Genomic DNA, 22,487 nt, shown 5'->3' on the forward strand with positions numbered 1-22,487 from the left:
CTTTGCCTGCTAGGTGAGCCCCCTGCCCTGGGTGATCACAGGCCTAGGGTATGGAAGGGAATAGTAAGTAGCCAGTGTGGTGTGTCTGGAGGGTAAAGTTTGCAGTTCTGAGTGATGAAGCTGGGAATGCAGATGGGGGTAAGTTTGCGAAGGACTTTACTCCCCAGCTGAAAATCACATCCTTTGTCTGTGGGTCCAGGGCAACCATAGGAGGTTCCCAAACTGGGGAAGGCACCGTGGTCCAAGCTCTGCTTTAGAACAACCAATATGAGGAAGGTCTGGCTCCAGCTTTCTTCTCCTCACCACCATCATTATTGACCTGTTCACGACCACCACCCAAACCCACCACTTCAGGGAAGGGCCGATGGAGCCGCACCACCAAGTTAGTACAAAACCCCTGGCCTCAGTGCCACGCCAGCCCAGAGGGGAGACAGCTATAACAAGAGAGGAAATTACAGATAAGAGAAGAGAAATGGCCACAGCAAGATGAAGGGAAGGCAGGAGCTGGTAGAAAACAAACCAAGGTGACAAGACAGAATCAATAACAATCACCGCAAAGAGAAGAAGATGGGATTCATTACTGAGAGGGTAAAACAGACATTACCCAGCCTGCCCACGCGGCTCGCTGCACAAGTGGAAGAACTTTCAATGCGGCAAGTGCTGAGGGTGGAAATACTTGACAGCACGGTGAGGTAGGAGAGAGAAGAGGAAGACAGAGAGAGAAGCAGAGAAAGAGACCCACAGGGAGACGGAAAGAGACAGCGGAACACGCAGAGGGACGAACACGGGTGGAGTTTGGTTGACTTTGTGCCTAGGTTCTTGAGCCTGGGGTGTAGAGGGACAGGGACCTCTTACCCTACAGGGAGCTGGGACAGACCTGAAACTGTCGAAAGTAAATGAGGAAGATGCAGGCATGGAGACCAACACAGACCAGTTTTGGGGAGAACTACTGGAAGAGAACCCATGTCTTTGATGAGGGGCTGAAAGCTGAGCGCGTTCACATCAGCCACCTTATCCTGTGCAGAGAGAACAGGAAGCCGACTTCCAGGGTGGGGCTCATGGGAACGTGTACAAAGGACAGGAGTCCCAGGCCAAGGCTTACGGTCCCCACCGCCATCCATCCTGGAGGCAGACAGGGCAGAGCCTTTCCCCCGCTTTGGAAGGAAAACTGATGCTTAGGGAAATGTCAAGTCTTCAGGCCAATGAAACTGCAAAGGCAGAGATGCTGCCAGATCCCAGAGGGGCTGGATTCCAGGGCAGCCTCCTCTATACCAGGCAGCAGGGCAGGGTTAAAGTCAGGGATGAGGCCATCCTCAGGGTGCATGAGGGAAAGAGACTGAGTGTTAGAGCCAGCTGCAGGAGCTCAGGGAAGATGGGGTGATAGAGGTGCCATCTTCAAGCCCAAGTGGTCACCAGCCAAGACGGGGTAGCAGATATCCTGACAGGTGGGCAGAATGATGCAGGGGACAGCAGGCAGCCTTGGGTGGTCTGCTGCTGGCAACAGGACCCTAGCCATGGGGAGGAGGTCTGACACTAGCAGGACAGAGACCCCAACCTGGAAAGGCCAGGGTATCGGGAAGGCCAGCAAGATAAGGCCTTGAACAAAGCAGATGAAGAAGCAAAGCAGACCCTACCTTATCAGTCCCATGGACCATGTAGAGCAGCCCTGGGGACCATGATGGTGTCAACATCAGGCCAGAACTGCTAAGACCCTCCAGCCCTAAGGCTGGACCTGGGCTTATGGCAGAACCTACTGATGGAAGGGGAAGGGTAGGAGGGTGGAATGATCAACCCCAGCCTTGGGAAAAGGAGGGCTGTACAGGCCAGGGACCAGTCAGGTCCAGGCACCCAAGGGCCCGTCCCCAGGCCTGACTGGATCTTCTCAACCCTAGCACTGGCTGCGTGCTTGCAGAACTATGAGCTGGGCACCGGTGGGCAGGGCTGTGGGTGGGCTAGAGGCCAAGGGACCCAGGAGGAAACTCTGGCTGGCATCCTGTGCCCCTAGGCATCCTGTACTCAGGCGGCGAGCAGCTGATGTGGCCGCCTGGAGGGTGCTGGAAGCTGCATTTGGTGCCGGTGTTTAAATCGTGGACCTGTCAGGGCCAGTCTGCAGTGTGAGCCAGAAGCGAGCTGGGAGAGCATCCAGGGCCCAGTGCGCTCACACCGCGAGAGGACGGGCCCTCGGCCACGGGTTACGTGTTCCGTCACCACCCTTCCGGAGGGGAGACCTGTGAGTAGTGACACACCAGCGGACAGTTATTACTACACACAGTCAGCTTACCGTGTGCCAGTCACTGTGCTCAGCGCCATACGTGCTTTGTCTCATTTGAACCACACACAACAAATGTTATGTCCATTTAAAAGAGGAGGAAACAGTTTCCAGTCACTGTGCTCAGCGCCATACGTGCTTTGTCTCATTTGAACCACACACAACAAATGTTATGTCCATTTTAAAGAGGAGGAAACAGTTTCAGAGAGGTGATGGAACTAGCCCAATGTCACACAGCCTTGAAGTGGCAGAACCCGGATGTGAACTCAGGCAGTTTGTTTCCTTAACCTCATTATGTCATCTTTGTCTAAGGGCCGTCCCTGAGCTCTTTAGACTTCTCGTCCCTAAAGATGTCTGCATCCCACACCTGTGTCCCTCCCACAGCGGGCCACCACAGCCCCTTCACCCATCCTCGTCCTTGGTCTCTCTACCTTCCTTCTTGTTTTCTTTTTCCTTTCAGTCAATCTCTCTGTTTCTGTGTGTCTCTCGGCGTCTATACCTCCCTTTCTGCCATTGTCTCCTGTGTTTTTTCCCCATGTTTTGCCTCTAACTTCCTGTATTCATTTGGAAGATTTGAGTTATTTCCTTTTGTGTCTTTTATTTCTAATTCACATTCAGCCTATTCTTGCTATTCTGTACTATTTAGAGTAATATAAATGGTCGTTCTCACACAACTTGCAGAAAAGCCATGTCTGTTTGGGAGGATTTACTTGGCAGATCTCCTAGATGCAGGTATTTCTTGTGGGCTCTGCCCTACTCTCATGACTGGCCCCTTCTTTTTCCCCTATCCCAGCTCAGAGCTGATGTAAAGGGGCTGGAACAGCCCAGCCGGAGCAGACAGAGGCAGCCAGAGCCCATGCTCACCAGAGCAGCTTGCAGGGAAGGGAGAGGCTTTGATCTCAGGCACTTAGCATGGACACAGCGTCTTTGGCCTTTGGGGGAAAAAAGTGATGGGCTGGATGGGGAGGAACAGTGGGTAGGTTAGTTGAAAGCGCACTGATACTGACAAAAATCTGGTTAAAGCAATTAAACTGGTCAAATAGAACTATTTTCACTCCCTAACAGTTTGGGGTGCTACAGACGCGCCCTGTTCTAGCCCCCCCAGTAAAGATGCTCCAGCCTAGCCCCTACCTCCCCACTGCCATGCAGCAGCACATCCAGATAAGCCCCCTCCCCATCGTGGGTCCCGGGGGCCCCAGGACTAATGGCTCTTTGGAGGGGCAAGGCCAGACTCACTGGCACCTCAGGGCCTCTGCATATGCCCTCCGCCTGCCTGGACCACTCTTTCCCTAGATGTGTGCGTGGCCGGCTCCTGCACATCCCTCAAGGCCTCTGCTGGAATGTTACCCTCTCAGCCAGGCCTTTTTTGAAAACCCCATTTAAATTGGCCCCCACCCAGCCATCCTCCTCCCCCATCTGTTGTCATGCACTCATCTCCTGCCACTGTTTAATCAGTTTTCTCTCTTTCCTCCACTTACATGTGATCCCCACAAGAACAGTGTCTGTCCATCTGACTTACCGCATCCCCAGAACCTCCCGTACAGCCTGGTACATAGTGGGCACTCAGTAAATATTGGTTAAACAAGGGGTTTTATAACTAGATTGGAAATTTTGCTGTACCGTGGGGATGGTTTTGCGGTCTATGTTTTTAAACATTTTAATCTACTTTTCATATTTGAGTTATTTCCTTTGGTGTCTTTTATTTCTAATTCACATTCAGCCTATTCTTCCTATTCTGTATTATTTAGGGTAATATAAATGGTAATAAAAAGTTGGAAATAACCTAAACATCCAATCACAGAGATTAGTTGGAAACATGTCTAATATTACAAAACAGAATATATGATAAGATTGTATTTTTGTAAACTGAATCTGAAGATGCATAGATATTTATCTTTTGTAAACTGAATCTGAAGATGCATAGATATTTATCTCTCATTATTTGGCAAAATGTTTTCTCAGAAACACATATTAATAGCTGCCAGAGGAAAAGAGAACTCTGACGTCAAAGAGTTTAGAGAACAACAAAGTTAAAATAGGTTTCTTAACTGTGCATCTCCCCAGAGCTTCCAATTCATTTATGATGACTGTCATAATGAATATTCATTATAATGAATATTAAGAGGCTCCAAGAAGAAAATACAATATGTAATACTTTTCAAATTTTGACCAGGTTTTTTGTTGTTGTTAATGTTCTTGTTTTACAGCACAAGGGACTAAAGTTCTGGAACTTTCTTTGGGAAGTGGTAAAATTTGCCTGATCACGCACACACACACACACACACACACACACACACACTCACACACACAGAGAATCCAGAAGTGCATGTACCAAGATGTTCTCAGTGGTTGTGTCTGAATGGGTGGGTTTATAATTGTTCTTTATGTTCTTTTTGCTTGTCTGCATTTTCTGTAATGTGCATTTTTTGGTAATAAGATAAAAAGCATAAACAACTAAAAACAAAACTATAAAAGAAACTATTAAGAAAAAAGATCTGGAATTTTTCAATTTGGGTTCCCCTCGCTCTTTTTAAAGATTTCTAATTTGTTTTCAACCTTCTCTGGGGTTTTTTTGCAATGCTTTTACATTTTTTATTTTGAAAATTAGTTGCAAATGAAAGTTTCCAATTAGCAGCTCGTATTTCTTTTATGACCCATTCATCATCTTGACCAAATAGTCATCTCTAGACCAAATCAGGCAGGAAGATGGGAGGAGGGACTTGGAGTGGGAGGTAAAAGAGGGGCTAGGAAGAGATAGGCAGAAAAAAACAGAGAGTAAGGCCGGCAGGGCAGAAATGAGAGAGACGGGAAGGAATGGGAGAAGAGAGAAGAGCTGGAGCAGTGGAGAAAGAGAACTCAGAGACATGGTGGAATCAACAGGGGGAGAGATGGGAGTGTGGGCGGCCATCAAACATTCATGGGACCGTTGTCCTGTGCTGAGCACCGGGGAAGGGCGCACAGGACACAGCGCTGAGGTTACAGCAAGATGGGGAGATGGGTAACGAACCATTGCCAGAGAGTGTTTTGTGTCATGAAGCAGGAAGCGGGCGGTGCTCTGGGACCTAGAGACCCAGAGAGGCAACTGTCAGCACAGCGAGAGGAAGCAGTAGATGCTCACCTGAGCTGCCCTTTCTCCCAGAGGACAGAGAGGGGGTCCCTGAGCTCCCGTCCAGGGTCTCCATGGGAGGGGGACTTGGGGCTGCCACCTGGTTAAGCTGGGTGGGGCTGGGGAGGGCTGGACCACTTGTCCTGTCTCAAGCGGCACATGCATCTCGGGCAATGTGCACTGTTTTTACAGAGATTGTTTGTTATAAAACTACAAAAATAGATTTTTTTATTAGAAATGCCCTTATTCACATGCTTTACATAAGATTGAGAAATGTCAGTTGCCCACACCAGAGAACACGTATTGTTGCTGCGATTTGGAGACTGGTGGAGATTACGTAGGGGTCGTAGCTGTCCCCATCCTCACCCAAGGGCACAGCCTCTGTCAGGTGTTGGTGCGTCATGTCCTGCTCCAAGCCAGGAACATGGGCTTGAGGTCCCATCCAGCTCACCAGTCCGTTAATCTGCACAACTTGGCCAAGGCCAAACCTCGGCTGCCCCCCTGCCAGCCCCAGCCTTCCTCTGGCCCCATCACAGTTACTGGGCTGCACTCCTGGTGGGAGGACGAGCAGCCAGTGGCTAATCCCCCATTCCTACTTCATGCTTCTGATGGAGTACTCTGTTTTAGTGAGTGTGGACGGAGAGGAGGAGAGGCTGTGCCTGCTCTCGGGGCCTGATCTTACTGTCTGAAGCAGACGGAGACCACCCTGGGCCCAGGGACTCCTCAGAGGCCATAACCCCCCAGCACTGTCCATCTTATCTGTGGCCAAGGTCAGTGCAGGCTGGGGGAGGGGAGTGGGATTCAGCAAGGGAGCTGCCCCAGCATCACCAGCTTCCCTGCACAAGCCCCACGTGAGGATGCCTGGACTTCTTGGCGTTTAGAGCTCAGCAAGAAGGCAGACGTTAAATAAATACAAATGTGACAGTTGCCGGTGAAGAGGAAGGGAAGCATGATGGGGGGAGCCGGATGAGAAGTGGATGGGGGCAGCGACTCCTGGGGGCAGTCACCCAGCCTGGGCGCGGGGAGGCGCTGTGGCCCTGGAGGACACTGAAGGTGCGACGGGCGGGCATGGGGCTGGGGAGGCTGGGCAGGGCTAGAAAGAAAGAGGAGGGAGCTGTGTGTGTACGTGCATGTCTGCATGAGTGCACGTGTGTGCAGGGGTGTATGGTCTCCAGGGCCCCCGCCTGCAGCCGTGAGTAGAGTGTCTAAGTGTCCAGGCTCCAGAACCAGACTCCTCAATGGGAATCCTGGCTGTATCTTCCCTTGACGAGACCTTGGCCATGGTCCTTCACCCGAATTCCCAGCCTCAGCTTCCTCCTCTGTAAAATGATAGGAATAGTATCTGCTCTGCAGGGTCACCAGTTAGGATTTGGTGAGATCTTACAGGTAAAGCACTGAAACCAGGACTGACACGTGACAGGTTCTCAGCACATGTTATCGAGTAACACTAGTAATGACATTATTTCATCTGTCAGGAGGAAAACTGTGATGCTAAGATGATGACTTGCCCTCTGAACACTGGGCATGAGACACGCATTCCTTCTTCCCTGCCAAGCACCCCCCCCCCTTTTCTGCTTAGGGCAGCTCATCAACTGCCCATGCCCTGGGGACACCAGAGAGGACAATGGGAGCATCCGATGCTGCAGGGAAGGACATGGATCTAAGGGGCTAAAGCACAGCACCCAACTCCCCGGCCCACCTGGATAAGCCCCACTAGCCACCTGTGACAGATGGCAGAGCTTTGAGTGACTACTTCAATTTTAACTCTTTTCGATAATCCAGCACCAGAAAACCGCATACTTTAAAACAGTCCTCGTATCATAGATCAGCCCAAAGAGGCCAAGTCCAGCTCAGTTAAACTTCTGGAAACACCATCCATCACTGGGGGCAGCCCCTCCTTAGTGCTCTCCATACGGACTCCTGGCAGAGATGGATGGGCCACTTCTCTTGGCCGCAACTCTTGGGTTGTTTACATCTTGCCTTCTTACAACTGGAAATGAACTTCTCTGAGCGGAGCTCAGGGTGGAGATAGAAGTCAGGTGGGTGGCAGGAGCAACGGAACGACTGTCCCTGAGAGAGAGGAAGTTGCCCTCTCCCTGCCCCTCTCAGGGGACTCCCCTCCTTCCTGACATCTCGTGGGCTTGGCCTGTGAGCTTTGCTTGACCCCCCAGTATTGAGGAGGAACCCCAGACGGTCTTGGCCTCTCCTGCAGGAACCCTCTAAGAGTCTGCTCGCTGGGGGGTGATTACACAGGGGAGGGCCTGAGTTGTGTGCACGTGGCCTGCTAGAGCAATGCCAGCTCCCCACTGGGTGGGAGCCTCTGTCTGCCGACAGCCAAGTATTCTGCAGAAGCCGGGCCTGTCTCTGGAAGCTGTCTGGCCAGGGATGATGTTCTCTCTGATAGGGACACCCTGAAGCCTGAGGGCTCCTCCTTCCTGCTGTCTTTAATACCCAGCCCTGCGGCCCCTTGAGGACCTGTACATACCCCCAGCCTCCTAGACTGTCATCCCCCTGTCCCCTAGCCAGTCCTCCCCCACACCCAGCCAAAGGTCTCTTGGAGTTTAAACACCACCTTGATCACCTCCCTCCTGTGCACAAAGCACATTTCCATTTGCTCCCCACTACCTAGGAAATAAGGCCCAAGCTCCTTAGCCTGGTGTTCAAGCCCAAACTGATGCTGCCAGTTGAACCCTTGGCTGAGGCCAAATGAGTCATTCCTCCCTCGACCACCACCATCCTGTACATTTCAGTGCTTGCTCATAACACTTCCTTTCTCTCCCTTCCACTTATTCAAATCCTACCCGTTCTGTTAAGTCTCAGTTCAAATCTCACCTCCTCCAGGAAGCTCTCCTTGATCACTCCAGTCCCCACTCCTGGCACTCTGATGGCCTGCACTGTCCCTGACACAGCCCTGGGCACTTGATGTGGGCAACTTTGTGCTGGTGGGCTCATGCTGACTCAGAAGCGCTTACACTTCTTTGAATCCTGCACAGGTGTCCTTGTCTTTGTATCTTTTACCCCAGACCTATCTGCACACATCCAGGTATTTCCCAGGCTTCAAAGCTGACTCCTCTGGGGTCCATTGACTCTTTAGATGGAAAGCACAGGAGGTAGGAGCTGTGTTGTCTTTTCACCTCCATGTTCTCAGTGCCTAGAACAGAGCCTATCACATAGTGGATGAAAGATACTGGCTCATTTGGATTGCTTTGAACTTTGTCTTTTACCTCTTCAATGGCACAAATTGCTTTCTGCCTTGCGCTGAAAATGGTATTCTCACTCTCACTCCATAACCTACTCACCATGTTGTTTCCCAAGCAATATCTAGCAAGGTGCCTTGCCATAAATGACAAACACTTGGATGAACCGCTGGATGAAATCTCCCTTGGGCATCCTTGGAAGTTCTCTCTGGCCTGTGATAACCTAGAGAGGCATGAGGGAGGTGCCCTGTTCAGGGGTCTGATGTGCCACCTGGGCTTGGTTAAACAGCGCCCCCCCAGTGTATGTACACACTACCTTTTCTTTATCCATTCATTTGTTGGTGGACATTTAAGTTGCTTCTACATTCTGGCTATTGTGAATAGCCAAGCTAAGCTATTACTGCGATGGAATATTATGCAGCCTTAAAAAAGGAAATCCTATCATACATGACAACGTGTATGAAACTTGAGGACATTATGATAAATGAAATAAACCAGTCACAGATGGAAAAATACTGCACAATTCCACTTCTATGAGGCATCTAATATAGCCAAACTGCTAGAAGCAGAGAGTAGAATGGAGGTTGCCAGGGACGGGGTGGGAGGGAGAATGGGGAGTTGTTCAAGGTACATAAAGTTTCAGTTATGCAAGATGAGAAAGTTCTAGAGAGCTGCTGAACCACTGTGCTTGTAGCTAACAATAATATACTGTACACTTAAAAAACTTTTCATAGGGTACATCTCATATTTTGTTTTTTTCCCACAGTATAAAAAGAAAGAAAAATGTTTAGAGGGATTAAAACAGTAAATCTATTTTTTCAAAAGCAAAAAAGGGGTACAGTGCCCCAGTATCCTCCCAGTCCTTTCTGCTAGGACCAGCCACAGACTGGCAGCCTGTGTTCTGGAAAGACCTCTGAGATTGGGGTGAGAAGATTTGGGTTTCTTGACTCTGCTCCTGTTTTTTTTTTTTTGGTACGCGGGCCTCTCACTGTTGTGGCCTCTCCCGTTGTGGAGCACAGGCTCCAGACGCGCAGGCTCAGCGGCCATGGCTCACGGGCCCAGCCGCTCCGCGGCATGTGGGATCCTCCCAGACCGGGGCACGAACCCGCGTCCCCTGCATCGGCAGGCGGACTCTCAACCACTGCGCCACCAGGGAAGCCCTGTGCTCCTTGTTAACTGTGTGATGTGTGCAAAATATTTAGACTCCTTGGCCTAAGTTTCCTTATCTTTGAAAACTGAGGGTATAGAAATACCAGGGCAGGCTACCTCTCAGTGTTTCTGAGAGAATCTAATGAGTTTATGTTTGAGAAAGCACATTGTAAATAATAGGGCACCGTACAGGTTGCTGTTATTATTCCAGTGAAGTTTCTGGCCAGATGGAGGCTGGGGGTCAGAATCCGTACCTCCTCTTTCTGTTCACTCACCTGAATTAGGAACAGTCAAGATTGCTATAGAAAGTGACGCTGGAGGCTGAGCTGCCTGAGGGGCTGAGCTTCCGTTGGGATTGGATTCAGCTACCAGTGACCAAAAAACCAGTGGCTAAGATAGGACTTTATTTTTCTCTCACGTGAAAATCTGGAAACTGGAAACTGCTGGGGAATGTCAGAGATGGAAACTTTGGTCCATACACTCCTCAGGACTCCATGATCCTTCCAACTTGCTCTTCTGCTATCCCTATGCTGCGGCCCTTGTCTTCACTATCTGAGATGACCACCATCAGAGCCATGTTCCAGGTGGCTTTGTGGAGAAAGGGGCAAATAAGAAAAGGGCTAAGGGGGCAGCCATATTTTAGGGAAGGCTCCTGGAAGCAGCCAGACAATACTTCTGCCATTGGGCAGAACTTAGTCACACTTCACTGCAAGGGAGACTGGGTTATGAAGTCTTTACTGTGGGTGGCCATGTGCCCAGGAACATTCTCCTGCTTTGGAAGAAGTGCAACATGAATACTGGAAGGAAAACTAGCATCTCTGCCATGGGATGGAAGGGGGTTGGGTGGGGAAGAGAGCCTGGTCAAAATCCCCATGTTTTCCTGTTGGATCCTAAAGCCCTCTATTAGGAGGGCTTTGAGCCAAAGTCCTGGAGAGAAGATGGCAGTTTGGATACATGGTATTTACAATTTCCTGCCGTCCTCTCCATTCCCATGGGCCAAACAGCCACCTGGCTGCCCCATCTTTCAATGCTGAGTGTTTAGAAACACGCAGTTTCACTGCTTTCCTGCCTCAGAGGCAAAGGTGGCTAAAGTAGGTTTCCTGATAACGTAGGAAATAGGCTAAGTGGCAAATGTCATCTGGCACACCTGTCTCTAGCTGTCTGTCTGTCCACGTATTATGACAGATAGACTGTGGACTCATGAAGCTATCTTAGCACTAGTTATGGGTTGTGGAGCCACTGCCTAAAAGCTCATGGTACCAGGCACTTCACATGTGTTATCATCTCTGTTTTATAGAAGAAGAAACTGAAGCAGTGAGAGATTAGATGATTTGCCCAACGTCACACAGCCAGTTAGCAACCGAGCCAGGTGCAAACTCTGTGCCTTGCCTTCATAGCTCATGTTCTTACTATGACTACTAGATTCTCTGTCCATTCATCTGCTTGTGTGTCTGTCTTGTTAAGACAGACAAGGCTCCCTGTGCTGCCACTCTGCCTCTCTAGAAGGCTCCAAACCAGACTTTCCTGGACAAAGAGGTCCTTTCCCAAGCCCTGTGTTTTCCAACCTTATTTTTATTTATTAGTTTTTTGTGTTTTTTTTTTTTTTTTTTTTTTTTTTTTTTTTTTTTTTTTTGCGGTACACAGGTCTTTCACTGCTGTGGCCTCTCCCGTTGTGGAGCACAGGCTCCGGACGTGCAGGCTCAGTGGCCACGGCTCATGGGCCCAGCCACTCCGTGGCATGTGGGATCTTCCTGGACCGGGGCACTAACCCGTGTCCCATGCATCGGCAGGCGGACTCTCAACCACTGCACCACCAAGGAAACCCCCGTACACACCAGTTATTTTAAATGCTGTCATTGTGTTATTGACCCAGATTATTTACATTTCTGGCACTGATCACACTGCTGAGATTCCAACCTGTATATCCAGCTGCCTGTTCGCCGCCTCCTCCTGGATGTCCACTGTCATCTCAACCTCAGCATTTCTAAAACCAACTCATTATCTTTCCTCTAAACATGTTTGACCTCCTGCTTTCCTTTCTTGGTCAGAGGAACTAACAACTACGTGGTCCTTCGAGTCAGGACCTAGAGAGCCATCCTGGATCCCTCCTTTTCCTCGCCCCCTCCCCCACATCTGTCAGCCCCTAAGTCCTGCCAACTCTGCATCTCAGTGTTTTCCTTGAAGGCATCCTCTCTTCTCCATCATCCCCATATTTGCCTTCCTGGGTAATACATGAACCTCCCAGGATCACTCATTGTCCCCAAGGCTATCTCTCTCCATTTCTTTTTCCACCCAACATGAACCCTTAAAAACACAAATTTAGCCATTCATTCATTCATTCATTCAACAAATGTTTCTTTAGCACCCATTATGTTCCAGGCACTGTTCTAAGTGTCAGGGATACAGAAATGAATGATATAAATAGACTCTTCCTGATGGGGTTTACCTTCTAGTTGGGTGGCTGAGGGGAAAAGACAATAAAGAAGTAAATAATTATATGTCAGTTGGTGATAAGTTCTATGAAGAAGAGTAGAGAAAGATAAGGGGGATAAAAACTGACCATGAGAAAGTTCTGTGCAGTATAGGGGCTCAGGGAAGCTGTCTCTGAAGAGGTGGCATTGGAGCAAAGATACAAAAGTGGGGGGGAGGGGCTTCCCTGGTGGCGCAGTGGTTGAGAGTCTGCCTGCCGATGCAGGGGACACGGGTTCCTGCCCCGGTCCAGGAAGATCCCACATGCCGTGGAGAGGCTGGGCCCATGAGCCATGGCCGCTGAGCCTGCGCGTCCGGAGCCTGTGCTCCACAACGGGAGAGGCCACAACAGTGAGAGGCCTGCATACTGCAAAAAAAAAAAAAAAAAAAAAAAAAAATACGGCTTTATGGTACCAGGTATGTAGTTCCTCCTTGCAGCCTTTATCCTAATTGACCTCTGATACTTATAATTTTAAAAAATTATACCAATATTACATTTGATACTTATGATTTACATTTATGCATTTAGTTAGTACATTAATGTTTGCCTCTTCTCTTAGATTGAAAGCTACTTGAGGACAGGGATGACTTCCGTCTTTTTCCCTGCCCTGATGAGAGAATGAACAAACTAGTGAGTGTCCAGAGGAATCCCAGAGGCAGAGAGAGAAGAGCACAAGCTGGTCACATTCAAGAGCAATTGCTTGGAACACATGTTATGTCAAAGACTGGTTTTTGGGGGGTTGGCCATGGTGGGGCTTGTGGGTGAGCACAGGTCTGGGCTGCTACAGGCTCCCAGGATGGGCATTCAGGACCTTTCAGGGCCTGGCTCCTTCCTGCCCTGGAGCCTCATCTCTCACAATCTCTTTCTCCACCTCCGTCTCCATCTTTGTAGTCCCAGTGGATTGCCTGCCTTTGCTATTTCACACCCCTGAGCCTTTCTTCATACTCTCCCCTCTTAACCTTCTGTTCTCGTCCATGACAAATTATTGTTTATCTTTCAAAACTAAACTCAGATGTCTCCTTCTCCAGGCCACATTTCATAATCCCCCAGATGTTCATGCTTTCTTCTGTTCTACACATTAAGGGTCATTATGTAAACTAACGAGCAGCTCTGTGCAGTCAGGAGCCGTGTCCTTGTCTTCACTGCAACACCCAGCACCTAGCACAGTGACGGTACATAGTAATAAATGAACAAAGGAGTGAGTGAATGAATGGCCATTTAACCCAGGTTTCTTGAAACACTATAGTCTTCAAACAGCCCATATCATCACCCCATACACGTACGCATAGTTATCGCACCGTGGGTCCAGATTTTTCTCTGGAAAATTGCGGTCACTGCAGAAATAGTGCAGTAGTTCCCAAGCTAAAGCCTTTGGACCCCCAGGGAAAGTCATAATAACTCTCTGAGAGCTTCTGTCAGTGTCTCAAATAGCGCCACAGAAATCATACTGTTATCAGCACAGCCTACCTGAAACATCAGGTTTCTCTGCTTTTAGCTGGATTGTGCTAACCGTGGTTATCTCATGCAGGAGCTGAGATTGGCTGGGGATGACTTCATAGGACTCCTTGAGGTCTGTGGAAGGAAAAACAATAAAGCGTGTGCTGGGAAGAGGTGGGATGGGAGTAGATTCTGCCCTTAAGACTATTCCCCGAGAAGCACTGAGGGGAGTGTTGAGATCCACACCGCCCACTCTACTGGAGGGCCAGTAGCAATTTTGGATTTTTCCCTTGAGGACTGTGTCGTTCACAGCCCTTAGCATGACTTCACAGCCCCTCACAATCTGGTGGCTGCCTGACTCCCCAGCGTGACCTGCACCCCAGCGTTCTCCGTGCCCCACGTTCCAACCTCAGGGAAGAGCTCTCCTGCCCCCTCTGCCTGTGTTCCCCCCGGGAGCCTGCGAGGCTAGGCATGATCGTGCTCCTTGCTTTGGGAGACACTTTCACCCTCCTTTGACCCTCAAGGCAGATGTGATTGTTCCCTCTTTGCAGCTGGGGAGTTGGGGGCTGGAACCACTATGGCGGAGGATGGTGCATCAGAGCTGAGAGCCATGAGAGCTGGTCCTAGCTCCAGCAGGATAAGCCACCCAACTTCTCTGGGTCCCCAACTCCCCAGCTGCAAAGAGGGAACAATCGCATCTGCCTTGAGGGTCAAAGGAGGGTGAAAGTGTCTCCCAAAGCAAGGAGCAAGATCATGCCTAGCCTCGCAGGCTCCCGGGGGGAACACAGGCAGAGGGGGCAGGAGAGCTCTTCCCTGAGGTTGGAACGTGGGACACGGAGAACGCTGGGGTGCGGGTCACGCTGGGGAGTCAGGCAGCCACCAGATTGTGAGGAGCTGTGAAGTCATGCTAAGGGGTGTGGACGACACAGTCCTTAAAGGAAAAATCCAAAATTGCTACGGCCCTCCAGTAGAGTGGGCGGTGTGGATCTCAACGCTCCCCTCAGAGCTTCTCCGGGAATAGCCTGAAGGGCAGAATCTACTCCCAACCCACCTCTCTGGGTGTCGATTTCAGCCTGTGGCTCTGAAGGTTTCGACCCAGCTGTAGCTCCCCACGCTTGGAGCTCCCCTGAGTCCTGGAGCTGGGAGTTCAGGTGATGCTGCAGCAATGCTCATGGCAACCGGCCAGGTCACTGGGACCGGATGTTGGCTCCATGGCAACGAGGACCAGAGTGAATGAAGCCTCCGTGGATGATGGGAGCCCTTGGTGGCAGGTGCCACTGTGCCCTGGCTGAGCCAGAACAGGGCAGAGGGAACACTGTGCTGCCACTTCTGCCACCCCCCACTCCCACCCCCAGTTTTCCCCTGCAAACCCTCCATTCCTCGAGACCAATGAAAATGCTGCCTTCCATGGAAATTCCACCTCCCCTGAGTCCCAACTCAGAGTTAAGTCATTCTTTTTCTGTGTTCCTGTAACATATTGTGGACACTTCCACTTACTTCTTATTTTGTTCCGCCTCATGTTTTGATGATTTCCTTTCTTGCCTTTTTCCTCCACCAGACTGTGTGCAGAATTGCATCTCATCTGCACTTGCATCTCCCTGAATGCTGAGCCTGACCACAGCAGGGGCTCAGTAAACGGTGTTGACTGCGGGAGAAAATACCTTTGATGGCCAAATCCGATGCCGATTTGATGGTGGCCTGGCATCACCGTGCAGACACTAAGTGCCATTACCCGGGGCTCATTCTTCCCTTTGTGTCCTTTCAGTGTCAACAGTGAGAATGGTTGAAACAATGCCCGGAGAGCTCCTTGGAGAGGGTTTGCATGAAAATGTCAAGAGATATCTCCAGTGAAGACAACACAGAAGCCACCCCGGGGAAATTAGTGTTCTACAGTTGAAATTTCCAGAAAAGGTGATGGTGTCAGAGCTACCCTTAGGCCTTGTTTTGTACCTAGCAGATTCTTGGAAACAGAAAATCCTACTGGATGTCTCCTCTTCCACTTGCTCAGCCCATTTCCTAAGAGGAGCCCCCCAAGTGCTCTCCCCTGCCCACCTGGGGTTGGAGGGAAGCCGGCAGAGATCCAGCTGGCTCCCGTGGGGTGGGCATTGGGGGGGGGTGTGAAAGCAAGTGAAGAAGTGTGTCTGCTGGTGACCTCAGCGACCTGGAACCTGCTTCAGGACTATCTGATAGTGGCAGCGCAAAACTCACATTTACGGACAAGGAAGCACCCGATTGTTGCTTTATCTACCACGGCCCCTCCAAGTCACTGCGCCAGAAAAATACTTGCTTCTGTCACTAGGCTGCACCTGTAAATAAATCGGAAGATAAAAGAGGCATTTCTGCTTTTCAGACTGTGACAGGCGCATCCTGGTAAATTGCCTTCATGCTTTTTTAATAGAAGCAAAAAGGTTGGGGTGGATTGCGTCGCCCTAATACAGAAGCACTTTTCTCTCGTTTGAGCGGCCGCAGATGAGATAATGAACACGTTTTTATCTTTGTCTCTAAACAAAATGCAAAGAATCTGGAGTTAGACAAACTTTCCTTTGAGGCATTTCGAGGAAAAAGCTGGAAGTGGGTGGAAACCTCTTGGTGACAAGCCCCACAGGCGCTGGGAGCTAAAGGTTAGGGATTTGTTTCCCCCAAAAGCATGCAGCCTTCTCTTGGGCTGGAAGTGTGTTTGCTTCCTGGATTCAGAGACCCACTTCTATATCTCAACCTCGGTTTGTTTATCTATAGAATAGAGGTAAGGTTTTCCATGCCCAGGCTTGTTGGGAAAGAATGAAAAACCCCTGGCTCAGTCCAGCCAGATGGCAGGTGTTCAATCAGCATCAGTTAAAGGTCATCCTGGTTTTGTATCAGAAGGTCCACACACCTGGGCACGTGTTGCTACCAAGAAGCAGCCATTCAAGGGCCCCGCCCCTCACATGGAGGAAAGCTGGGTGAATGGTCGGTCTCCATAGGCCTACCAGACACCCAGCCATGCTGTCTGGCCACTTGGCGTCTCTCATACTGATGTGCAATTATTTATCCACGCATTGGTTTTTTCTCTTTCCTGGGAGAAAGAGAGGGTAAGCCTCATGCCTGGTGGATGCTCTTATCCTCAGCGCCCAGCACAGCACCTGGATGCTCAGTAGGTGCTTGTAATGGACTGAATGTTTATGTCCCCAAATTCATATGTTAAAGCCCTAACCCCCAGTGTGATGGTATTTGGAGATGAGGTCTTTGGGAGATAATTAGGGATAGATGAGGTCATGAGGGTGCCACACTCATGATGGGATTGTGTACCTCCTCCCTCCCCCCACCCCCCTGCATGTGAGCACATAGAAAGATGGCCATGGCCAACAAGTCAAGAGCAGAAGCCTCAGAAATAAACCTACCTTGCTGGCACCTTGATCTTGGACTTCCCAGCCTCCAAAACTGTGAGAAACATATTTCTACTGTTTACGCCACCTAGTCTATGGTAGTTTGTCATGGCAGTCCTAGATCAATGCTCAAAGAATGTTTGTGGGTGAATGAATGAGTGGTCCAGAGCAATTTGGCCCTCTCACACTTGGGGTGAGCAGTAAAGCTAGCTAAGTTCCCCTGTGGAGCAGGGTGTGGTTGAGCTCCAAACTGAGGGCTCTGCCTACCTCCCTGCCCACCCCTCGCCAGGGGTAAAAGTGGGTGAAATTGGCTGCGTGAGCCTTACCTTCTCATCCACTTCAAGGGTATAAAAATAGGATGTGGAGAGGTTGATGAAGCCGCTGGGCAGCGTTCTGTGGAGTGAGCGGTCAGGGGGCTATGTCCCACCTCCTTGCATGGGAGAGGGAAGGGGGCTGCCTCCCTCTCACTGACCAAATGAAGGAGCTGGACGAGAGCCATGCAAGAGCTTGGCTGAGGCCCGAGAAGGTCCAAAGGTGAGAGGCTGTAGCTGACGTCCTGAGGAGGCTGAGCGGAGAGGGACTAGGTGGCCTCAGATCGCTCCCTTCCTAGAGTCTGGCAGGGCGTGGAGGGAGCCTCCCTTCTCTGGGCTGGTGTGGACCTCACAGAGGGATGCCGGGAGTTCTGAAGGCTTCAGGCCCCGGCCAGAGGCTGGGGTGTGCAGGACTAAAGGAGGTGAGGGTCATAAGCAACCAGTAGAGGGGGTGTTACCTACATCGATGGAACTACAGGTGAGAGGACACACATGAGCCCCTGACAAGAGAGAGACTGGCATTTGGAATCTGCCACCATCCTACAAGTCAAGTAAGATCCCCTTGGCCTTTCTTTCTCCTCCCATCTCCACCCTATCTGACCTTGGGGTGGGAATAGTGGTCCAAACACTCACCAATGAGTAGAGGAGGAGTGGGAACATAGTGATGAAACTGACCACCCATGCTCCCCATTCCTCAAGGTTCCAGCTGTAGCAGGTCCAAGCTGGGCGATGGGAGTCTTCAATAGGATGAGAAGTGGAGGCTCTAATAGTAAATTGATCTGGACTTTTAAAAAACATCTGAGTGTTATCTCCCAAACTATAAGGTTTTTCTACGAGGTTCTCCAATGGTCGGGAAAGAATGTGCTTGAAGGGGCAGTAGCAGAATGAAAGAATGAAGCTGTCTTCTGCTTGCACCCTGTTGAGTCTAGCTCTATCAATACACATGTTATATTGTGTTCTGCCCGTGTGCTCCAGGGAAGCCTAGAAACACACCATCCCCAGGAGGTGGAAGTAAGGGAGGGTTTGCAGCAACTCCTGAAGAAATTCTGGCCTTCAATCACCAAACAGTCTGCCTTATCCGGCCTAACTCAGAGTTCAGCAAGAGAGGGAAGGGGGTCTTCAGATTTCTTCCTGATCAAGATGCAGCACATTTTTATCCTCATTAGAAGACAAGTCAGACACCAAGGGGGTTTAGAGGGAGAGAGGGCACATCCATTTAGGCTTTCTTTATATGATTCTTCGCCTGGGGTCCACTCCCTGCATGAAGTAGGGCCAAAAAAGGGAGAGGAAAGAATCTTTGGAAGATTAGCCTTTGAGTTGTGCTGTTATTCTTTTATTATTTATTCTATATTTAATGTTCATTTTTCGTTTGATTTTAACTGTTCAGAATTCCAAGACTATCCAGACACATGATTGTCTTTTCGTTTGCATATGGGAAGACCCCAAACTCGTTCAAAAACCAAGAGAAATTATCTTTGCATATAAGCACAGTTTCAGGTTAGACATATAGCTCACCTCTTGAATTTGTTCCAGAAAGTGAGAACTTGCAATATTTATTTACTGGGTTAGTTTAACCCCTTCCAGGCCACCCCTTCCTTTAATTCTCCTCCATGATGAGGATGGTTTTTGAATAGGGGAGAAAAATGAACACGGAGAGGGCTCTGGCAGCAGGCTGGCTGTGCACTCGAATGGAAATGTGTTTACAGTGTGAGAAAGAAAAAAGCCGATTTTGGGCAGTGAAGTTGGCAAAAAGAGATAAAGGGGATTTGGTTAGAAGCGAGAGTTAAATGATAGTAAAGGTCTAGAGAAGCTGTGATCAATAAATATAAAGTTCAACCTCATTGCTTTTTTGATGCTGAAAAAGGCTGAGCCCCGCCTGTTCCCCAACCAGGCCTCGGGCTGCAGGCTGTGCCGGCGGATTCAGCTGAGGAGACCCTCAGACTTGAGCACGGAATTCACTAAGTCTGAGGAGAGCTCTCCCTGAGGCAAAGAAGGCGGACACAGCATTTCTGCCACTCTTGCTGAGGTACAAGATAGGTTCCATCCCAGGACTTCCTACGGGGCGGGTGCTGTCCAGAGAACCCTAAGTTCCATGGGACACCCTGTTTTCAAGACAGAATAGCTTGGCCCCCAAAATAGGGACCTGTTTATTATCAGCATAAAAGTTACGACCCATATCCACTTGGTTTGTGAGCAACAAGTGTATGTTTTGGACAAGAATGGAGTGAGAGATCCTCAGAAATGGCCAAAGCCCATAAGAGTCAACACAGGGCAGATGCCCACCCATTTCCAACCACCGTCATGAACCCAGGGCTATGTCTGCAGAGGCAAAAGTACTGGTCTGTGTCTAGACCAGCAAGACAGGATTCTGAACCAGGGATGCCCAGGCGATTCCAGGCGGGTCCTTCTGGAGTGTCTGCCAGCCTCCTAGTGAGAAAATTGTGCTTTTGTACATTTTTCTGAAATTCTCAATTTTCTTTCTACCCTCAAAGAGGCTTGGGCTCTATTAAAAGGAGAAAAGTACTGGCCTATCAAGTACCCTAAGATATGAAGATACTCTGTTACATATAAATATATAGACCAACAGAATGTTGAGGGAGTGAGATGATTACTTCTTAGAAGCTGGGAAGAATGGACTAGGGAGGCTTTCCTTCCATCCTTCCATCCCTCCATCCCCCATCAATGAGTATCTAATATGCTCCAACACTGTGGTAAGTGTAGAGGTTTTAGATACAAATGGCACAGTGTGGTGGAGGAGATAGGTATGTGACATAGAATGAAATACTGTGAAGTAAGTTCTGGAATTGATGCATTCAAGGTACAATTGGAGGCACAAGGGAGGAGGCACTCTAGGGAAGGAGTGGGGGACTCTGGTGGGCTTCACAGAGGCTGTGATGCTTGAGCCAGGACTGAAAGGATAACTAAAGGTGATAGAAACTATTTTCTTGGATGTCTTTAAAATGAAGGTAGGGAGGGATTCAGATGCCCTCCTGACCAGATCCTGGAACAGGATTTTGGAGCATCTGACTCTGCAGGTGAGTCCGGGGATGTGTGCATGCTTGTTTGCACACACTGCTGGCAGTGTGCTTTATGTGTGTCTTGGGGAGCAGACAGGGGAGGGGGGATGGAGAAAACGGAGGGGCCTTGGGTTCAGTATTCCCTGGCCTCCTGTTTCCCTTGGTCCCAGGCAGAGATAGAGAAGAGCTTGGGGCTCATGGTGATGGACGCATTTTTCAGCGGAGAGTGACAGGCTAATAAATGGAGTGCAGAGCAGCAAGAGGCCATTTGGGCAGGATATTGCTTCCCTGTCTCCAGTCTCCACCCACAGCTGCATCTCCAGAGACCGGGGACAGGGACCTGGCCGGCCAATAGACTGGGAGCAGCCAGAAGTGGTTTTCCTGCCCCTCCCTCACTGTCTCCCCTCCGGAAGCAGGACCTGGGCGTGGAGGAGGGTATATCTGGTGGTTTGCTCCGCCCCCAGGAGCAGGTGTGAATGAAGGCCTGGGCCCAAGGGGGAGTGGGGAGCAAAGCCTCATGGCTAAACATCTGCTCTTTTTGGTTTGGTTTAGAAGACATTTCACAGCTGGCTTCTAGGAAGCAGCTGATCCCATGCTAACAAAAGATGGAGGGGGGAAGGACCAACTCAGCCCCAGTGGACTGCCACTGCCCAGAGGCAGTGCAGCCTTTGCTATTTGCTAACAGGTGTGTGAATGGGGATTTGGAGAGACCTGGATTTACTCAAAGGGATTAACCAGGGGTCACTGTGCCTGAGAGCACAGCTCCGGTGAGCACAAATAGAGGGTGAGAAGGGAAGAGGAGAGGCCGGGCCAGGGAACCAAGACCCAGTTCTGCTCCTCCTGTTTACAAAGGGAAGCAGGGCAGGTATTTGGGAAGAACAACCCCTAAACCTGGAGTTAGATTCGCATAAATATTTAAAATACTTAAAAACATTTTTTAATGCCTGTTAGGTTTCATGCCCATTCTGTCCTCCCAGGAGCCCTGAGAGGTAGGTATTCGTTTCATCAACCCTCTTTACAGATGGAAACACTGAGGCACAGAGCCTCAGTTGTGTATTTAGCAAGGAGGAGAGGCACGATTCAGACTTTTAGGTCTTCTGACTCCAAAGTCTGTGTGATTTGAAACCAAACCATGCCCAACCTTTAGAGGCTTCTGGAAGTTCACAGCCTTCCCCCAAGTTCCCTGGGAAGCCCCAGCAGAGAGGAGCTGGAAGCCGATCCTTCCTTTGTCTGAGCAGTAGAATAACGGTGGTCAGCCAGGGTGTGCACATAGCCTGCCCTCAAATGTGTAGAGGACAAATTAAATGTTTCAATTTATTTTTAATTATACAAGTGATATATAGTTACATTTAAAAGATCCACGCAGTAGGATCAACCCTAAGTGCCCCTCCCTGACCCCAATTCCCAGGGATTGGTGTGCGTCCTTATAGACCACCTCCCGGGCATTTTACACATACACACAACTAGAAAAATGCTGGACCTTTTGATTTTACATAAACGGTAAAATGTGGTACTATGGCTTGCAATTTGCTCTTTTCACTTTTTCACTTAATAATATGGCTTGGACAGATTTCAATTTCACTACCTATGGAACTACCTCATTTTTTAAACAGCGAAATATTATAATATTGCATTATGAATGTATATATGTATATATTGTATGTATTTGTATATACCTTTATTTTCCCCTCTTGGACATTGGAGATACATTTTTTCACTATTGGAAACAACATAACAAAGGCCATCTTTGTCTCTGTCTATATTACTCATTTATACAAAAATGAGAAATTCTCTAGGAGTGATACCTAGAAGTGAAATTCCTGACAAGTGCATATATTTAATTTGAATAAATATTCTTTGCCAGTTTATACTCCCAACAGTGGGGAAGTAGACTTCCCATTTCCCTTCACCCCCTTGAATGCTAGATATTACCAATATTATACTTTTTTGCCAAAGTATTTCATTTCATTTGATTTGAATTTCCCTGATTTCTGTAAATGTTTTTAATATGTTCACTGCTTATTTACCTTTCCTCTTCTATGAATTGCTTCTTCCTATCTTTTGCTTAGTCTTATCATTTTTGTGAAGCTCTTTACATGTTCTGGATATTAATTCATATCTGTTATGCATGGTTCACATATCTCTCCCAGTCTGTCAATTACCTTTTAA

Source organism: Mesoplodon mirus (assembly GCF_964341445.2).
Source record: "Mesoplodon mirus genome assembly, chromosome: 7".
Lineage (NCBI taxonomy): Eukaryota > Metazoa > Chordata > Mammalia > Artiodactyla > Ziphiidae > Mesoplodon > Mesoplodon mirus.